Source organism: Phyllobates terribilis, unplaced genomic scaffold, assembly GCF_046119375.1.
Source record: "Phyllobates terribilis strain yellow unplaced genomic scaffold, ASM4611937v1 Scaffold_2__4_contigs__length_985480577, whole genome shotgun sequence".
In the NCBI taxonomy this organism is placed as follows: Eukaryota; Metazoa; Chordata; class Amphibia; order Anura; family Dendrobatidae; genus Phyllobates; species Phyllobates terribilis.
In genome coordinates, this window is record NW_027362762.1 from 270,952,953 (window position 1) to 270,971,125 (window position 18,173).

The following is an 18,173-nucleotide window of genomic DNA, read 5'->3' on the forward strand; positions in this document are numbered from 1 at the left end:
GGTACGCAAGTGGAAGAGGAGGAGGTGGTGGATGATCTAGTAACTGACCCAACGTGAAAGGAGGACATGCAGAGTGAGGCCAGCAGCACACAGGGGGAGGGAGGCGAGTACCCCAACAGGCAGGAAGAAGCAGTGTGGTGGCCGCAGATAGAAGGCGGGCAACCGTTCCCCGTAACACCAACACGAGGGACGTTGCCAGTACAAGCGGTAGGTCTTCCAGAGTCTGGAATTTTTTTAAAGACTCTGCTGATAACCCCAAAAAGGCCATATGTTCCACCTGCCATGCCAGCATCAGCAGGGGTGACAAAACTACCAGCCTGACCACCACCAGCATGATCAGGCACATGGCAGCTGTTATGCACACGCCCGGACTGACTGGCGTGTGCGTGTTTATGTAGTGATTCCACTGTGCCATGAACCGGAGAGTGCCTGGAGGGGCGTAACTAAGTATCTGCCCGATCCGACCAAGGTGGCACGACGGCATACGACGCCAGTGCACCAAGGAGGAACCGAGCAGAGGGACCAGGTGCTACTCCAGGACAGACCCCGGACACGGCTGTTGACCCACACAGGGGAATACAGGAACAGACTGGTAGGCTGGCACACAGACTGGTGGGTATAGGCAGGCACGACTGGTATGCAGGCAGGCGGGTATTCAGGCAGGGGGGTACAGGAAAGCACAGCTAGAGTGCAGACAGGGAGGCACTAGCAGGTAGGGACACTGGCGGGATAGGACCCAGTACACACTGGGACTCAGGAACAGAACCACAGATGTGGCGGACAAACACAGCAGAGTGAGGCCGCCCAGAGAGGTGAGCGAGAACAGGGCAGGACAAGGCCGCCTGGAGCGGTGAGCAAGAGTAGAGCAGGACAAGGCTGCCAGGAGCGGTGAACAAAGGGTCAGAGCTGAGCGAGACTGCTGGAGCAGTGAGCAAGAGTACAGCAGGACGAGGCCGTCTGGAGCGGTGAGCAAGAGTGGAGCAAGACTGCCGGAGCAGTGAGCAAAAGGATAAGAGCGGAGCGAGACTGCCGGAGCAGCGAGCAAAAGGGTCCGAGCGGAGCAAGGCTGCCGGAGCAGCGAGCAAAGGAGTCAGAGCAGGCTAGAACCGCCGGAGCGGTGAGCAAAGGAGTCAGAGCAGGGGGGACAGGGCTCTGTTCACACGGAACAGACAGGAAGAGAAAGGCAGAGCCAGATACCCACAGGATACTTGCAGTGAAGTAGCGAGTGGACCACAAACTCACAAACGGGAATACAGAGACAACAAGCAGGAGTTAGGTACGAGTTCAGACTCTGCAGAAAAAGGAAGGGAACGGACATAGAGGCAAAACAGGTAAAGGATAGGAAAGAGTTCAGACTGGAACTGAGTGTACGGAGGAGACCGACACTGCAGCGGGAGACAGGAGCGGGTCTGGGAATACGGCCCCCAGAGAGGCGGGACAAACAGGCAAGGAGCGTGTTCAGACAGGACAGACAAGATACAGGAACAGGTCTAGGTAATCGGACCCTAGAAGGCGGGAGGAACAGGCTAGGAGCGTGTTCAGACAGGACATACAAGATACAGGAACGGGTCTAGGTAATCGGCCCCTAGAAGGCGGGAGGAACAGGCTAGGAGCGTGTTCAGACAGGCCTGGAAATACAGCCTCCAGGATAGGCAGACAAGAGAACACAGACAGGACTCAGTTCAGACACGGGAACTGATACCGTAAGGCAGGAGATATAGACAGGACTCAGTTCAGACACGGGAACTGATACCGCAAGGCAGGAGACATAGACAGGACTCAGTTCAGACACGGGAACTGATACCGCAAAGCAGGAGACAAAGAACGGGACCTGGCACCTTCAGAGTGCAAGCACACACTGAAAGAAACACTATGCTCAGGCAGGGATAGATGGGAGCAGCTGAGCTATATACCAGGTGACAGACAGCAATAGGCTGAGGACGCACAAGGGGTGTGACCCACAGCAGGTACAAAAAGCAGGAAGTGATCGGGCGCCGCCCTTAAGCAGCAGAAACAGACAAACAGACAGCAAGGAGGGAAGCCAGAGAGACATTCTGGACTGGAGATCAAGTGCGCGCTCTTGCACAGTGGGAGATGGACCACCATGCAAGGACGCCGCCAGGTATGTTACAGTACCCCCCCCCTTACGCCCCCTCTTCTTCAGGCCTGCCAGAATCTTCCGCAGGGAATTCGAGGACCAGTCGTTCACTTCAAGGAGATCACTTTCACAGTCCACAGGAAAAATTGATCTCATCTGGTTAGCTAGGATGCTACCTCCTATCCAGCCATCCTTGGCAACAGACGAAACGGGTGGAGTACCAGGAACAGCACACAAGGAAGTCTCTCTCCACATATTTTCAGGAGACAACTGGAAGTCCTTCACCGGGTTGGAGGGGGACAGAGACTTGGGGGTAATCTCTGCTTCGAGGTACATCTTGTCAAGCTCACAGGAAGAAATAGACGGGTTATCAGGTACATAATGAGGAAAAGTCACTGTCTCTTTGTTATCTGGTGGTACCCCGGAGAATTCAGGAAACAACTGGAGGTCCTCCGCCGGGTCAGAAGAGTGCAGAGGCTCAGAGAAAACATCTGCTTCAGAGTACACTAGGTCGGACTCACTGGAGGAAGCAGGCGAGGTATCGGGTACCGAATATAGGAAAGTCTCTGTCCATTCACCACCAGGTGGCACCCCAAAGAGTTCTGGAGACAACTGGGGGTACTCCGCCTGGTCAGAATAGTGTAGAGACTCATGGGTAACCTCTGCTTCAGAGTACACAAGGTCGAACTCACTGAACGAAGCAGGCGAGGTATCAGATCCAGGATATAGGAAAGTCTCTGTCCATTCACCACCAGGTGGCACCCCGAAGGGTTCTGGAGACAACTGGAGGTCCTCTGCCTGGTCGGAGGGGTGTAGAGACTCGGGAGTGACCTCTGCTTCGGAGTACACTAGGTTAGACTCACTGGACGAAGCGAGCGAGGTATCAGGTACAGAGTATAGGAGAGTCTCTGTCCTTTCGCTACCAGGTAGCACCCCGTAGGGTTCTGGAGACGACTGGAGGTCCTCCGCCTGGTCGGAGGGGTGTAGAGACTCGGGAGTAACTACCACTTTGGGGTACCCATTGTCAGGCTCACAGGACGAAGCGGACAAAGTATCGAGTACCGAGTGTAGAGAAGTCTCTCTCCATTTGTCATCGAGTGGTATCCCGGAGGATTCAGGAGGCAACAGGGGGTCCTCCGCCAGGTAGTAGAGGTGCACAGACTCAGAGGTAACCACAGCTTTGGAGCATCCTTGGACATGCACACCGGTTAAAGTGGGTGAAGCATCTGATGCCGGGTGCAGGAAGTTCTCCTGTGTGGAGTCTGGATGGGCAGAAGTCTCTTCGGGCAGGAGAACCGGTGCACTACCCACGCACATTACCCATTGGGGCTTCTGCGGGATACAGGGAGATGAAGCTTCAGTAGGGACTTCAAGGTTGGGGTCAGGAGGTCTCAGGGAGGACAGACCCTGGCGTGACGGCTTGCCTCTACGTCTAGCACGTCTGGACTGCCCCTTGAGGTTGGGAGAAGTCTTCTGGGAAGCGTAGTCACCCTGTGAGGATTCTGGGTGGACAGTAGTCTCATTCGGCTGGAGGACTATTGCGCTACCCACACACATTACCCATCGGGGCTGCTCCAGGATATTGGGAGGTGAAGCTTCAGCAGGAGCCTCCGGGTTAGGATCATCGAAGACCATTAGAAAGGCCACCAGGAAGGCCATTAGGTCCAGGAGGATCGGATCCTGTGTTTCATATAGGGGGTTGATCCATTCCAAGGCATCACCCGCCAGGTAAGACATAATGAATGCCACCTTAACCCGATCGGTGGGAAAACATAGAGGGTAGAACTTGAAGTGTAGCATGCATTGCTCCACAAATGCACGACTTTGTCTTGGATCCCCATAGTAACGTGGCGGATCCGCAGGAACGAGAGCAGATAGATCCATCTGGACGGGTGCGTAATTCGCCTGGAACTCAGCTGAGAAAAAAAAAAATTATTTATTTATTTTTAATGCATGTATTCGCTGGAAAACTTCTCAGAGAGCGAAGGCCGTGGGGCTCAACGGGAACCATGGCCTGAGCATGCTGTTATGCACACGCCCGGACTGACTGGCGTGTGCGTGTTTATGTAGTGATTCCACTGTGCCATGAACCGGAGAGTGCCTGGAGGGGCGTAACTAAGTATCTGCCCGATCCGACCAAGGTGGCACGACGGCATATGACGCCAGTGCACCAAGGAGGAACCGAGCAGAGGGACCAGGTGCTACTCCAGGACAGACCCCGGACACGGCTGTTGACCCACACAGGGGAATACAGGAACAGACTGGTAGGCTGGCACACAGACTGGTGGGTATAGGCAGGCATGACTGGTATGCAGGCAGGCGGGTATTCAGGCAGGGGGGTACAGGAAAGCACAGCTAGAGTGCAGACAGGGAGGCACTAGCAGGTAGGAACACAGGCGGGATAGGACCCAGTACACACTGGGACTCAGGAACAACACAGGCAGAGGGGTACAGGCAAGCACAGCTAGAGTGCAGACAGGGAGGCACTAGCAGGTAGGGACACTGGCGGGATAGGACCCAGTACACACTGGGACTCAGGAACAGAACCACAGATGTGGCGGACAAACACAGCAGAGTGAGGCCGCCCAGAGAGGTGAGCGAGAACAGGGCAGGACAAGGCCGCCTGGAGCGGTGAGCAAGAGTAGAGCAGGACAAGGCCGCCAGGAGCGGTGAACAAAGGGTCAGAGCTGAGCGAGACTGCCGGAGCAGTGAGCAAGAGTAAAGCAGGACGAGGCCGCCTGGAGCGGTGAGCAAGAGTGGAGCAAGACTGCCGGAGCAGTGAGCAAAAGGATAAGAGCGGAGCGAGACTGCCGGAGCAGCGAGCAAAAGGGTCCGAGCGGAGCAAGGCTGCCGGAGCAGCGAGCAAAGGAGTCAGAGCAGGCTAGAACCGCCGGAGCGGTGAGCAAAGGAGTCAGAGCAGGGGGGACAGGGCTCTGTTCACACGGAACAGACAGGAAGAGAAAGGCAGAGCCAGATACCCACAGGATACTTGCAGTGAAGTAGCGAGTGGACCACAAACTCACAAACGGGAGTACAGAGACAACAAGCAGGAGTTAGGTACGAGTTCAGACTCTGCAGAAAAAGGAAGGGAACGGACATAGAGGCAAAACAGGTAAAGGATAGGAAAGAGTTCAGACTGGAACTGAGTGTACGGAGGAGACCGACACTGCAGCGGGAGACAGGAGCGGGTCTGGGAATACGGCCCCCAGAGAGGCGGGACAAACAGGCAAGGAGCGTGTTCAGACAGGACAGACAAGATACAGGAACAGGTCTAGGTAATCAGCCCCTAGAAGGCGGGAGAAACAGGCTAGGAGCGTGTTCAGACAGGACAGACAAGATACAGGAACGGGTCTAGGTAATCGGCCCCTAGAAGGCGGGAGGAACAGGCTAGGAGCGTGTTCAGACAGGCCTGGAAATACAGCCTCCAGGATAGGCAGACAAGAGAACACAGACAGGACTCAGTTCAGACACGGGAACTGATACCGTAAGGCAGGAGATATAGACAGGACTCAGTTCAGACACGGGAACTGATACCGCAAGGCAGGAGACATAGACAGGACTCAGTTCAGACACGGGAACTGATACCGCAAAGCAGGAGACAAAGAACGGGACCTGGCACCTTCAGAGTGCAAGCACACACTGAAAGAAACACTATGCTCAGGCAGGGATAGATGGGAGCAGCTGAGCTATATACCAGGTGACAGACAGCAATAGGCTGAGGACGCACAAGGGGTGTGACCCACAGCAGGTACAAAAAGCAGGAAGTGATCGGGCGCCGCCCTTAAGCAGCAGAAACAGACAAACAGACAGCAAGGAGGGAAGCCAGAGAGACATTCTGGACTGGAGATCAAGTGCGCGCTCTTGCACAGTGGGAGATGGACCACCATGCAAGGACGCCGCCAGGTATGTTACAGCAGCAAAGCACCCGACTTTGTGGGGCGAAACCCAGGGTCCACGACCAGTGTCAGCGGGTGTCACCACTGCTTCTTCCCTGTTGTGCGTGCAATAGAACCCCCTGTTGTGTGTGCAAGGCAATCCCCTGTCCATACTGCATGTAAAGATGCCCCCTCCTCTCAGTCTTCACTTGTTATGGCAGTTTCTCAAGAAACAGCATCAACGTCCATGTCCATGTCCCACCGCAGCGTTCAATTGTCCATATCCCAGACCTTTGAACGAAAGCGGAAATTCGCAGCTAAAGCCCCACAGGCCACAGTCCTAAATTCGCACATTTCACGACTGCTTGCGTTGGAAATGCTGCTTTTTAGGCTGGTGGAGACGGAATCCTTCCGCAATCTTATGGCGGTGGCTGTCCCTCGGTACTCGGTCCCCAGCCGACACTATTTTGCCCGGTGTGCCATCCCCGCACTACACAAGCACGTGTCCCAAAGCATCTGCCGTGCCCTCAACAACGCAGTTACTGGGAGAGTCCACCTGACAACGGACACGTGGACAAGTGCTTGTGGCCAGGGACGGTACATCTCTCTGACGGCACACTGGTAAACATAGTGGAAGCCGGGACCCAGTCGGACCTTGGGACGGAACACATCCTCCCCACACCGAGGATTGCGGGCCCTATGTCAGTCAGAGTTGCCCCCACAGTGTACAGCTCATGCGCATCCTCCTCCTCCTCCTCCTCATGTTCAGCCTCCATCTCAGATATCACCAGTTACAAGCTGGAAGCATTGCAGTACTGTCTCCGCCAAGAGGCAACAGGCTGTGCTGAAACTCATAAGCTTAGGTGATAAACCTCACACTGCTTGTGAGTTGTGGACAGCTGTGAAAGAGCAGGCAGATCTGTGGCTGAGACCGCTGAACCTACATCCCGGCATGGTCGTGTGTGACAATGGCCGTAACCTGGTGGCGGCTCTGAGGCGAGGTGAGATCACACACGTAACATGCCTGGCTCATGTGCTTAACCTCATGGTTCAGCGGTTTCTTAAATCGTACCCTGAGTTGCCAGATCTGCTCGTGAAAGTACGCCGCCTCTCAGCTCATTTTCGCAAGTGTGCTACAGCTTCCGCCGCCCTTGCTGTGTTGCAGCAGCGTTTGCAGCTTCCGGCATACCGACTGGTGTGTGATGTCCCCATACTTTGGAACTCTACCCTCCACATGTTGCAAAGGATTTGTGAGCAGAAGAGAGCAGTTGTGGAGTACCAGCTGCAACAAGTCCGTCGATATTCAGGTCAGACTCCACACATAAGACCTCAGGAGTGGACCTGGATGTCTGACATATGTACCATCCTGACAAACTTTGAGGAGGCCACCAAGATGGTGAGTGGCGATGACGCCATCATTAGTGTCAGCATCCCACTTGTCTGTCTTTTGCAACGCTCTCTGCAGAGAATTAAAGAGGAGGCATTGCAGCCAGAGTATGATGAGATGGATCAAGAAGCCGTAGCGGGCGATTACACACAGCCCAGCCTCATCTCATCCCAACGTGCATTGGGGGACAATGAGGGAGAGGAGGAGGAGGAGGAGGAAGAACAGGAGCTGCTATCATGCGTTGTAGACGGTAGTACCTGTACAAGTGTCATACCGTCGGTTCAGCGTGGGTGGCCTGAGGACAGGGGGGAGGAGGAAGAGGAGGAGGAGGAGGAGGAGGAGGAGAGCATGGTCAGTCGTCATCTTGGTGAGGATACGGAAATCTTGCCCGTTACCAATCCAGCAGAGGCAGGGGAACACTGTCAACGTTCTGGGACAGTTTTCTGACACCCGCCCAGCTTACAGGTCCTGAGGCGCGGGGTACTCTCACAAGGAGTGGAAAGTTTCAAAAGATGGTGAGCGAGTACCTTGCCGACCGTACCAGCGTCCTCCGTGATTCCTCTGTGCCTTTTAATTATTGGGTATCCAAGCTGGACACTTGGAAAGAACTCGCTCTGTACGCCTTGGAGGTCCTGGCCTGCCCTGCCGCTAGCGTATTATCGGAGCGTGTTTTTAGTGCCGGTGGGGGAATTATAACTGATAAGCGCACTCGCCTGTCAACTGACAATGCTGACAAGCTGACCCTTATCAAAATGAACAAGGGCTGGATTGGGCCAGACTTCTCATCACCACCAAATGATAGCAGAGTAACATAAAGTAAAATCCACTATGTTATTTCAGGAGGTGTATTCACATGCACCGCTTCACACCCACACATGGGTATACGCTTCCTCGTTTCGGCTGTTTTATCTTCTTCTCCTTATCCTCAGCCTCCACCACCACTATACCACCAGGGTGCCAGCATTGCAAGTTCCTCCGTCCTTATTTTTGGCAGCTTTTGTTTGCAAGGCATAACCAAATACTATGGGACACCCACTCCTCAATAATGGGACTTATGTTTGTAATATGCTGTACTGCATGGCTCTTGTAAGGGGCATTGCAAGTTGCTCTGTCCTAATTTTTGGCAGCTTTTGCTTGCAAGGCATAAGCAAATACTATGGGACACCCACTCCCCAATAATGGGATTTATGTTTGTAATATGCTGTACTGCATGGCTCTTGTAAGGGGCATTGCAAGTTGCTCCGTCCTAATTTTTGGCAGCTTTTGCTTGCAAGGCATAAGCAAATACTATGGGACACCCACTCCCCAATAATGGGACTTATGTTTGTAATATGCTGTACTGCATGGCTCTTGTAAGGGGCATTGCAAGTTGCTCCGTCCTAATTTTTGGCAGCTTTTGCTTGGAAAGCATAAGCAAATACTATGGGAGACCCACTCCCCAATAATGGGACTTATGTTTGTAATATGCTGTACTGCATGGCTCTTGAAAGGGGCATTGCAAGTTGCTCCATCCTAATTTTTGGCAGCTTTTGCTTGCAAGGCATAAGCAAATACTATGGGAGACCCACTCCCCAATAATGGGACTTATGTTTGTAATATGCTGTACTGCATGGCTCTTGTAAGGGGCATTGCAAGTTGCTCCGTGCTAATTTTTGGCAGCTTTTGCTTGCAAGGCATAAGCAAATACTATGGGAGACCCACTCCCCAATAATGGGACTTATGTTTGTAATATGCTGTACTGCATGGCTCTTGTAAGGGGCATTGCAAGTTGCTCCGTTCTAATTTTTGGCAGCTTTTGCTTGCAAGGCATAAGCAAATACTATGGGAGACCCACTCCCCAATAATGGGACTTATGTTTGTAATATGCTGTACTGCATGGCTCTTGTAAGGGGCATTGCAAGTTGCTCCGTCCTAATTTTTGGCAGCTTTTGTTTGCAAGGCATAAGCAAATACTATGGGAGACCCACTCCCCAATAATGGGACTTATGTTTGTAATATGCTGTACTGCATGTGACGCGCCCCCTGGGCCGTGTGTACACGTGTGTGGGATACCCGGTGCCGGGTCTCTGGGGTCTGTAGTCTCCGTGGCGGTGACCCGGTCCCGTGGCTCAGGCTGGTCAAACCAGTGGCAGTCTTTCTTAGGTTTTGAGGTTAATTGTCCGACTGCGCCACCCGTGGATTGCGGTCAGGGAGTACCACCGCTGCGAGGCAGACCGCTGAGGCTGGTGTTGTGTGCGCAGCAGAGAATGGTATAGCTCCCCACGGGAGGAGTGTAGCCTCAGGGCAGTGAGTGTCGATGATGGGGGTGATGGTGCACGAGCACAGCAGGAACGACTCAGAGTCTTTGCAGTGCAGTTCAGGGTCTTTACTGATGATTATAAGGTAGACCCTCCCGGGAGTACTGGCTAGCATAAGAGGCCTGGTCAGTCTGTGAGCAAGCAGGATTTCCCCTGGCCAGGTGGAGATGTAGGCCTCCCCGTCTGTCTGCACTCTTCCTGGCTACCTTGCTGTAAGCGGGTAGAAGTAGCCCACGTCCCTGAGTGTACCGTGTAGTGCTCACCCGTATGGCTGGTGACTTGGGGCCTTCTGTTAGCCTCCACTCCACGACGGCGGTGCTGGTACCTTGCTTGTGACTGAGCCACTGGGCTTCTATGGCCAAAGGACCTGAAATCCCCTGCCGGCTGGTTTCTGCTGCTGGATATATAAGTCCTCACAGCCTCGGACTCCTGTGTCCGGTTCCTATTGTCTTCTGCCAGGGCGAGCTCTGCTCAGCTTCCAGCCCCTGGTCTTTAGCTCCTAGCTCCTACAGAGCTCCTTGCTGTTACTTTCCCTTGCTCTCACTCTGACTCTGACTGTTCTCTGTTCTCTGACTCACTCAACCCCGCCCCAGATCCAGTTTATAAGGGCGGAATTCTCCCCTCCCAGGACTGGGGCAGGAGGATATTGCATGTTTAAGGGATCCTGACCAGGAAACTTCCCACTTGCTCTCCGACGTAATATCTCTATTACTGTGGTGACCAGACCCCTGGGGTGCCACACATGGCTCTTGCAAGGGGCATTGCAGTTCCTCATTATTTTTGGAAAGCCTTCCATTCACTGCTTAGGCCAACAGTGCACAGGAGACCCAGTTGCTATAAATGGAAAAAAAGGTTTAGTTAACGCCCTCTGACCTCCATGTCATTTCTAAGGGGCATTGGAGTGCCTCGAAATTTTTGGTAGGCATTGCACTCACTGTATGCCCTATAACTGTGTAGCCGAACCGCTCCTTTTGTTACAGAAACATATCCTAGACATATCTGGTTGACTGGCCTGATATTGATGTGAATGGTCCCTGTTCCTCCTGCTCTTTCTCCTTTGCCACTACCTCATCCATCATTTATCACCTGAAGCTTTGTTTTAGCGGGAGTCATAGAACTCGGATAGTAGCAGGAAAACATCCAGCAATCCTCGGAGGAGGTAGGATATGCGCCAAAATGCTGACCACCTCAGGCCTAGCTGCTACTACTTACATGCGCTTGCATTACAACAAAACAAAGCAGATGCTAACTTCTATCATCCTCATCATGCTCCTCACCTTGGCACCCTCAACTCCCCTGATGGAGAAGCCAGGGCCCACCGGAGGAGTCTGATAGTCCGGTATGCTCGGCCAATGCTGCCCTAAAGCAGGCCAGGCTAAGAAAAGTGTGGAAAAAGTTACTGGGACAAATAGGGGTGGCTGGGGACCGAGGATGGACTCCCGGCCACCCTCTGGAGGCTGGGGAGCAAGCGGACACGCGGCCACCAGGCGGCTGGGGACTGAGTATGGATACCAGGCCGCCGACACAGCCATGGCGTGGAGGCCAGATTCCGCCTCCACATGCCTAAAAGGCCCAATTTAAAGTGCAAGCAAGCAAGCAGTATGGTATTGCAGCCTGGGGGTGGGTGGGTGGCAGGCTACATACTTGCGCTTGCATTGCAAGGAATGGGAGAGGTACAATTGAACACTGACCTGGGACAAGGACTTGAATGGGGATAGTTGCAAGTCTGCAGCGACAGGTGCAAGGTGGGAGGCATCTTCGCATGTACCATGAACAGGGGTTTGGCATGCACACTCTACAGCGGAATAGGCTCTCCTTCCTACTAAATGCACTGGGGAGGGCACAGGTAATGTTTTGGTATGCGCGCTTAATCTTATGTATAAGGCACACAAGGACAAATAGGGGAGGCTGGGGACTGAGTATGGATACCTCGCTGCCGAAGCAGCCATGAGGTAGTGGCCAGCTTCGGCCTCCTCCAAACTAAAAGGCCTCATTTCAAGTGCAAGCTAGCAGTATGGAATTGCAGTCTGGGGGTGGGTGGGTGGCAGTCTGCACACTTACACTTGCATTAAAAGAAAATATAGCAGATGCTAACTTCTGTCATCATTATCATGCTCCTCACCTTGGCACTCTCAACTCCACCGATGGAGAAGTCAGGGCCCACCGGAGGAGTCTTGTTCTCTGGTGGGCTCGTCCAATGCTGCCTAAAGCAGGCCGGGATAAGAAAAGTGTGTGGGGGGATGTTCCAAGGAGAAATAGGGGTGGCTGGGGACCGTTTATGGACACCCGGCTGCCCCCAGGCGGCTGGGGACCGTGTGTGGACACCCGGCCGCGGGGCGGCTGGGGACCGAGTATGGACACCAGGCCGCCGGGCGGCTGGGGACTGAGTATGGATTCCTGGCCGCCAACACAGCCATGACGTGGTGGCCAGATTCCGCCTCCACATGCCTAAAAGGCCCAATTTCAAGTTCAAGCAAGCAAGCAGTATGGTATTGCAGCCTGGGGGTGGGTGGGTGGCAGGCTGCATACTTGTGCTTGTATTGCAAGGAATGGGGAGGTACAATTGAACACTGCCCTGGGACTAGAACTTGCATGGGGCTAGTTGCAAGTCTGCATCTTCTGATGCGGCAAGGATCACTTATGATGGGCACACTTTTAGACAGTGACCTGGGAGTCAGAGATGCTTCCAGGGGTCTTCCCCATGCTGTTCCCATGTCTTTTCAGCACTTTATGCATGTGTCACACAGCACATGGCCAGATAAGGTTGTAAAATGTTAAAATGACATTTCCCGGTGAATGCATTTGTCATAGTTGAAAGCAATACAAAAGTGCAAAAATGCATAAAAAATGCTACTTGTGAACAAAGCCGAAGGTGTGGAGGAGTATTTTTGTTTTTGGTCATTTATTTTAACTTATACACAAGTCTTTTCCCTGGAAAGGATGTTCCTTAACATATTTCACAGGAAAAAAGTTTCACTTTCGTTTTTGAACGTTTTATTGTGAGCCCGTAAAAGTGGCTTAATACCTCTGACCACGTTGTGGACAGCAGTGACCTGGGGGTCGGAAATGCTTCCTGGGGCGATCCCCATGCTGTCCCCATGTCATTTGAGTACTGTCAATATCGTTTTGGGCACTTGTTAGACTTTTAAAAGACTGCCGGGGGTGCCACCGCAAAAATGCTCGAGTCTCCCATAGACTAACATTGGGCTCGTTGCTCGGGTCGAGCACCCGAGTATCACGGCGAGCTCGGCCCGAGCTTCGAGCACCCAAGCATTTTAGTGCTCACTCAACACTATTGAGTAGGTGTGAAGAGGGGCTGGGGGACTTTAGGCAAAAGCTTTGTTTGATGTTATCAATCTTCTGCTTGAAGAATGTGGCAAAGTCTTTGTCTGAGATGAGAGGAGAGGGAGGAGGCTCCGGGGGACAGAGGAGAGAATTGAAAGTTTTGAATAGCTGTTTAGCGTTGTGAGACAGGGAGCATATGAGAGATGAGAAGTATGTTTGTTTTTCTGCAGTGAGTGTGGACTTGAAGGTAATGAGGGACTGTTTGAATGTGATGAATTGCTCATTGGAGTGGGACCTGTTCCATTTCCGCTCTACAATCCTGGAGGCCCTTCGCAGTTCTTTAGTCAGGTTGTTGTGCCAGGGTTGCCGGTTGAGTGGTCGAACTGTGGTATGTGTGAGGGGGGTGACCGAATTGAGAGCTGCAGCTGTTGTGGTGTTATATAAAATGGCAGCAGCATTTGCATCATGTAATGAACTTATGCCAATGAGAGAGATAAGGGATTCAGAGAGTGATTGTAGGTCAAGGTATTTGAGATTTCGGCGAGGGTGTGCAAGTTTGTGGAGTGGGGCTTGAGCACCTGGAGAGGAGAGGGCAGGGAATGTGAGTAGTTTGCGGTCAAAAAGAGAAAGAGGTGAGCTAGAGAAGTTAGATAGGGAACAGAGGCGGATGACAATGAGGTCCAGTGTGTGGCCATCTTTGTGAGTGGGGGCAGAAGACCATTGCGCAAGGCCAAACGAAAAAGTTGAGGGATAGAATCTTGGAGACAGATGAGTGCGAAGTGTTAATGGGGATGTTGAAGTCACCCATAATGATAGTGGGGATGTTAGCGGAAAGGAAATGAAGCAGCCAGGTGGTGAAGTGGTCAAAGAAGGTGGTGGCTAGTCCGGGGGGGCAGTAAACAACGACCAGCTGGAGGTTGGAGGGGGAGTAGTTGCGCACACAGTGCGCTTCAAAGGAGGGGAGAGAAATGGAGGGTGGCATTGGGATATGGGTGAAGGCGCAGTTGCCTGACAGGAGAAAACCTGCCAGGTTTCGGTGATGACGAAGAAGGAGAGTTTGTTAGTAATGAAAAGATCATGGATGTAGGAAAGTTTGTTTCCCACAGGAGCGAGCTCGTTTTAGGGGGCCTGGGGAGGTGGGGGCTGGGTGGATGGGAATAAGGTTAGAAGGGTTGCGAGAGTTTGTGACAGATCGTGGATGTAATGCACACGCCCAGACTGACTGGTGTGTGCGTGATTAGTGATTCCACTGTGCCATGAACCGGAGAGTGCCTGGAGGGGCGTAACTAAGTATCTGCCTGATCCGACCAAGGTCACACGATGGCATACAACGCCAGTGCACCAGGGAGAAACCAAGCAGAGGGACCAGGTGCCACTCCAGGTCAGACCCCGGACACGGCTGTTGACCCACACCGGGGAATACAGGAACAGGCAGGCTAGATTGCAGTCTGAGTAGGGTCCAGTACAGACTGGGAGACGGGTTCAGAGCCACAGATGCGGTAATCAAGCAGAGCAAAGCGAAACAGCAGGTGCGGTAGACAAGGCCGAGCAGAGCAAAACCGCAGACGCGGTGGACAAGGCCGAGCAGAGCAAAACCGCAGACGCGGTAGACAAGGCTGAGCAGAGCGAAACCGCAGACGCGGTAGTTAAGGCTGAGCAGAGCGAAACCGCAGACGCGGTAGACAAGGCTAAGCAGAGCGAAACCGCAGACGCAGTAGACAAGGCTGAGCAGAGCGAAACCGCAGACGCGGTAGACAAGGCTGAGCAGAGCGAAACCGCAGACGCGTTAGACAAGGCTGAGCAGAGCGAAACCGCAGACGCGTTAGACAAGGCTGAGCAGAGCGAAACCACAGACGCGGTAGACAAGGCTGAGCAGAGCGAAACCGCAGACGCAGTAGACAAGGCTGAGCAGAGCGAAACCGCAGACGCGTTAGACAAGGCTGAGCAGAGCGAAACCGCAGACGCGTTAGACAAGGCTGAGCAGAGCGAAACCACAGACGCGGTAGACAAGGCTGAGCAGAGCGAAACCGCAGACGCGGTGGACAAGGCTGAGCAAAGCAAAACTGCAGACGCGGTGGACAAGGCCAAGCGGGGCAAAACCACAGACGCTGTGGACAGGGCTGAGCAGAGCAAAATCGCAAGTGCGTTGGACAAGACTGAGCGGGCAGGAACCGCAGACGCGGTAGACAAGGCTGAGCAGAGCAAAACCGCAGACGCGGTAGACAAGGCTGAGCAGAGCAAAACCGCAGACGCGGTAGACAAGGCTGAACAGAGCGAAACCGCAGACGTGGTAGACAAGGCCGAGCAGAGCGAAACTGCAGACGCGGTAGACAAGGCCGAGGAGAGCGAAACCGCAGATGCGGTTGACAAGGCCGAGCAGAGCGAAACCGCAGACGCGGTAGACAAGGCCGTGCAGAGCGAAACTGCAGACGCGGTAGACAAGGCCGAGCAGAGCGAAACCGCAGACGCGGTAGACAAGGCCGAGCAGAGCGAAACCACAGACGTGGTAGACAAGGCTGAGCAGAGCGAAACCGCAGACGCGGTAGACAAGGCTGAGCAGAGCAAAACCGCAGACGCGGTAGACAAGGCTGAGCAGAGCGAAACCGCAGACGCGGTAGACAAGGCTGAGCAGAGCGAAACCGCAGACGCGGTAGACAAGGCTGAGCAGAGCGAAACCGCAGACGCGGTAGACAAGGCCGAGCAGAGCGAAACTGCAGACGTGGTAGACAAGGCCGAGCAGAGCGAAACCGCAGAAGCGGTAGACAAGGCCGAGGAGAGCGAAACCGCAGACGCGGTAGACAAGGCCGAGCAGAGCGAAACCGCAGACGCGGTAGACAAGGCCGAGCACAGCGAAACCGTAGACGCGGTAGACAAGGCCGTGCAGAGCGAAACTGCAGACGCGGTAGACAAGGCCGAGCAGAGCGAAACCACAGACGCGGTAGACAAGGCCGAGCAGAGTGAAACCACAGACGCGGTAGACAAGGCCGAGCAGAGCGAAACCACAGACGTGGTAGACAAGGCTGAGCAGAGCGAAACCGCAGATGCGGTAGACAAGGCCGAGGAGAGCGAAACCGCAGACGCGGTAGACAAGGCCGAGCAGAGCGAAACCGCAGACGCGGTAGACAAGGCCGAGCACAGCGAAACCGCAGACGCGGTAGACAAGGCCGTGCAGAGCGAAACCACAGACGCGGTAGACAAGGCCGAGCAGCGCGAAACCACAGACGCGGTAGACAAGGCCGAGCAGAGCGAAACCGCAGACGCGGTAGACAAGGCTGAGCAGAGCGAAACCGCAGACGCGGTAGACAAGGCCGTGCAGAGCGAAACCGCAGACGCGGTAGACAAGGCCGAGCAGCAAGAAACCACAGACGCGGTAGACAAGGCCGAGCAGAGCGAAACCGCAGACGCGGTAGACAAGGCTGAGCAGAGCGAAACCGCAGACGCGGTAGACAAGGCTGAGCAGAGCGAAACCGCAGACGCGGTAGACAAGGCTGAGCAGAGCGAAACCGCAGACGCGGTAGACAAGGCCGAGCAGCAAGAAACCACAGACGCGGTAGACAAGGCCGTGCAGAGCGAAACTGCAGACGCGGTAGACAAGGCCGAGCAGAGCGAAACCACAGACGCGGTAGACAAGGCCGAGCAGAGCGAAACCGCAGACGCAGTAGACAAGGCTGAGCAGAGCGAAACCTCAGACGCGGTAGACAAGGCTGAGCAGAGCAAAACCGCAGACGCGGTAGACAAGGCTGAGCAGAGCGAAACCGCAGACGCGGTAGACAAGGCTGAGCAGAGCGAAACCGCAGACGCGGTAGACAAGGCCGTGCAGAGCGAAACTGCAGATGCGGTAGACAAGGACGAGCAGAGCGAAACCGCAGACGCGGTAGACAAGGCCGAGCAGAGCGAAACCACAGAAGTGGTAGACAAGGCTGAGCAGAGCAAAACCGCAGATGCGGTAGACAAGGCTGAGCAGAGCAAAACCGCAGACGCAGTAGACAAGGCTGAGCAGAGCGAAACCGCAGACGCGGTAGACAAGGCCGAGCAGCAAGAAACCACAGACGCGGTAGACAAGGCCGAGCAGAGCGAAACCGCAGACGCGGTAGACAAGGCTGAGCAGAGCGAAACCGCAGACGCGGTAGACAAGGCTGAGCAGAGCGAAACCGCAGACGCAGTAGACAAGGCTGAGCAGAGCGAAACCGCAGACGCGGTAGACAAGGCCGTGCAGAGCGAAACTGCAGACGCGGTAGACAAGTCCGAGCAGAGCGAAACCACAGACGCGGTAGACAAGGCCGAGCAGAGCGAAACCGCAGACGCGGTAGACAAGGCTGAGCAGAGCGAAACCTCAGACGCGGTAGACAAGGCTGAGCAGAGCAAAACCGCAGACGCGGTAGACAAGGCTGAGCAGAGCGAAACCGCAGACGCGGTAGACAAGGCTGAGCAGAGCGAAACCGCAGACGCGGTAGACAAGGCCGTGCAGAGCGAAACCGCAGACGCGGTAGACAAGGCCGAGCAGAGCGAAACCGCAGACGCGGTAGACAAGGCTGAGCAGAGCGAAACCGCAGACGCGGTAGACAAGGCTGAGCAGAGCAAAACCGCAGACGCGGTAGACAAGGCTGAGCAGAGCGAAACCGCAGACGTGGTAGACAAGGCCGAGCAGAGCGAAACTGCAGACGCGGTAGACAAGGCCGAGGAGATCGAAACTGCAGACGCGGTAGACAAGGCCGAGGAGAGCGAAACCGCAGACGCGGTAGACAAGGCCGAGCAGAGCGAAACCGCAGACGCGGTAGACAAGGCCGAGCACAGCGAAACCGCAGACGCGGTAGACAAGGCTGAGCAGAGCGAAACCGCAGACGCGGTAGACAAGGCTGAGCAGAGCAAAACCGCAGACGCGGTAGACAAGGCTGAGCAGAGCGAAACCGCAAAAGCGGTAGACAAGGCTGAGCAGAGCGAAACCGCAGACGCGGTAGACAAGGCTGAGCAGAGCGAAACCGCAGACGTGGTAGACAAGGCTGAGCAGAGCAAAACCGCAGACGCGGTAGACAAGGCCGAGCAGAGCGAAACCGCAGACGTGGTAGACAAGGCCGAGCAGAGCGAAACTGCAGACGCGGTAGACAAGGCCGAGGAGAGCGAAACCGCAGACGGGGTAGACAAGGCCGAGCAGAGTGAAACTGCAGACGCGGTAGACAAGGCCGAGGAGAGCGAAACCGCAGACGCGGTGGACAAGGCCGAGCAGAGCGAAA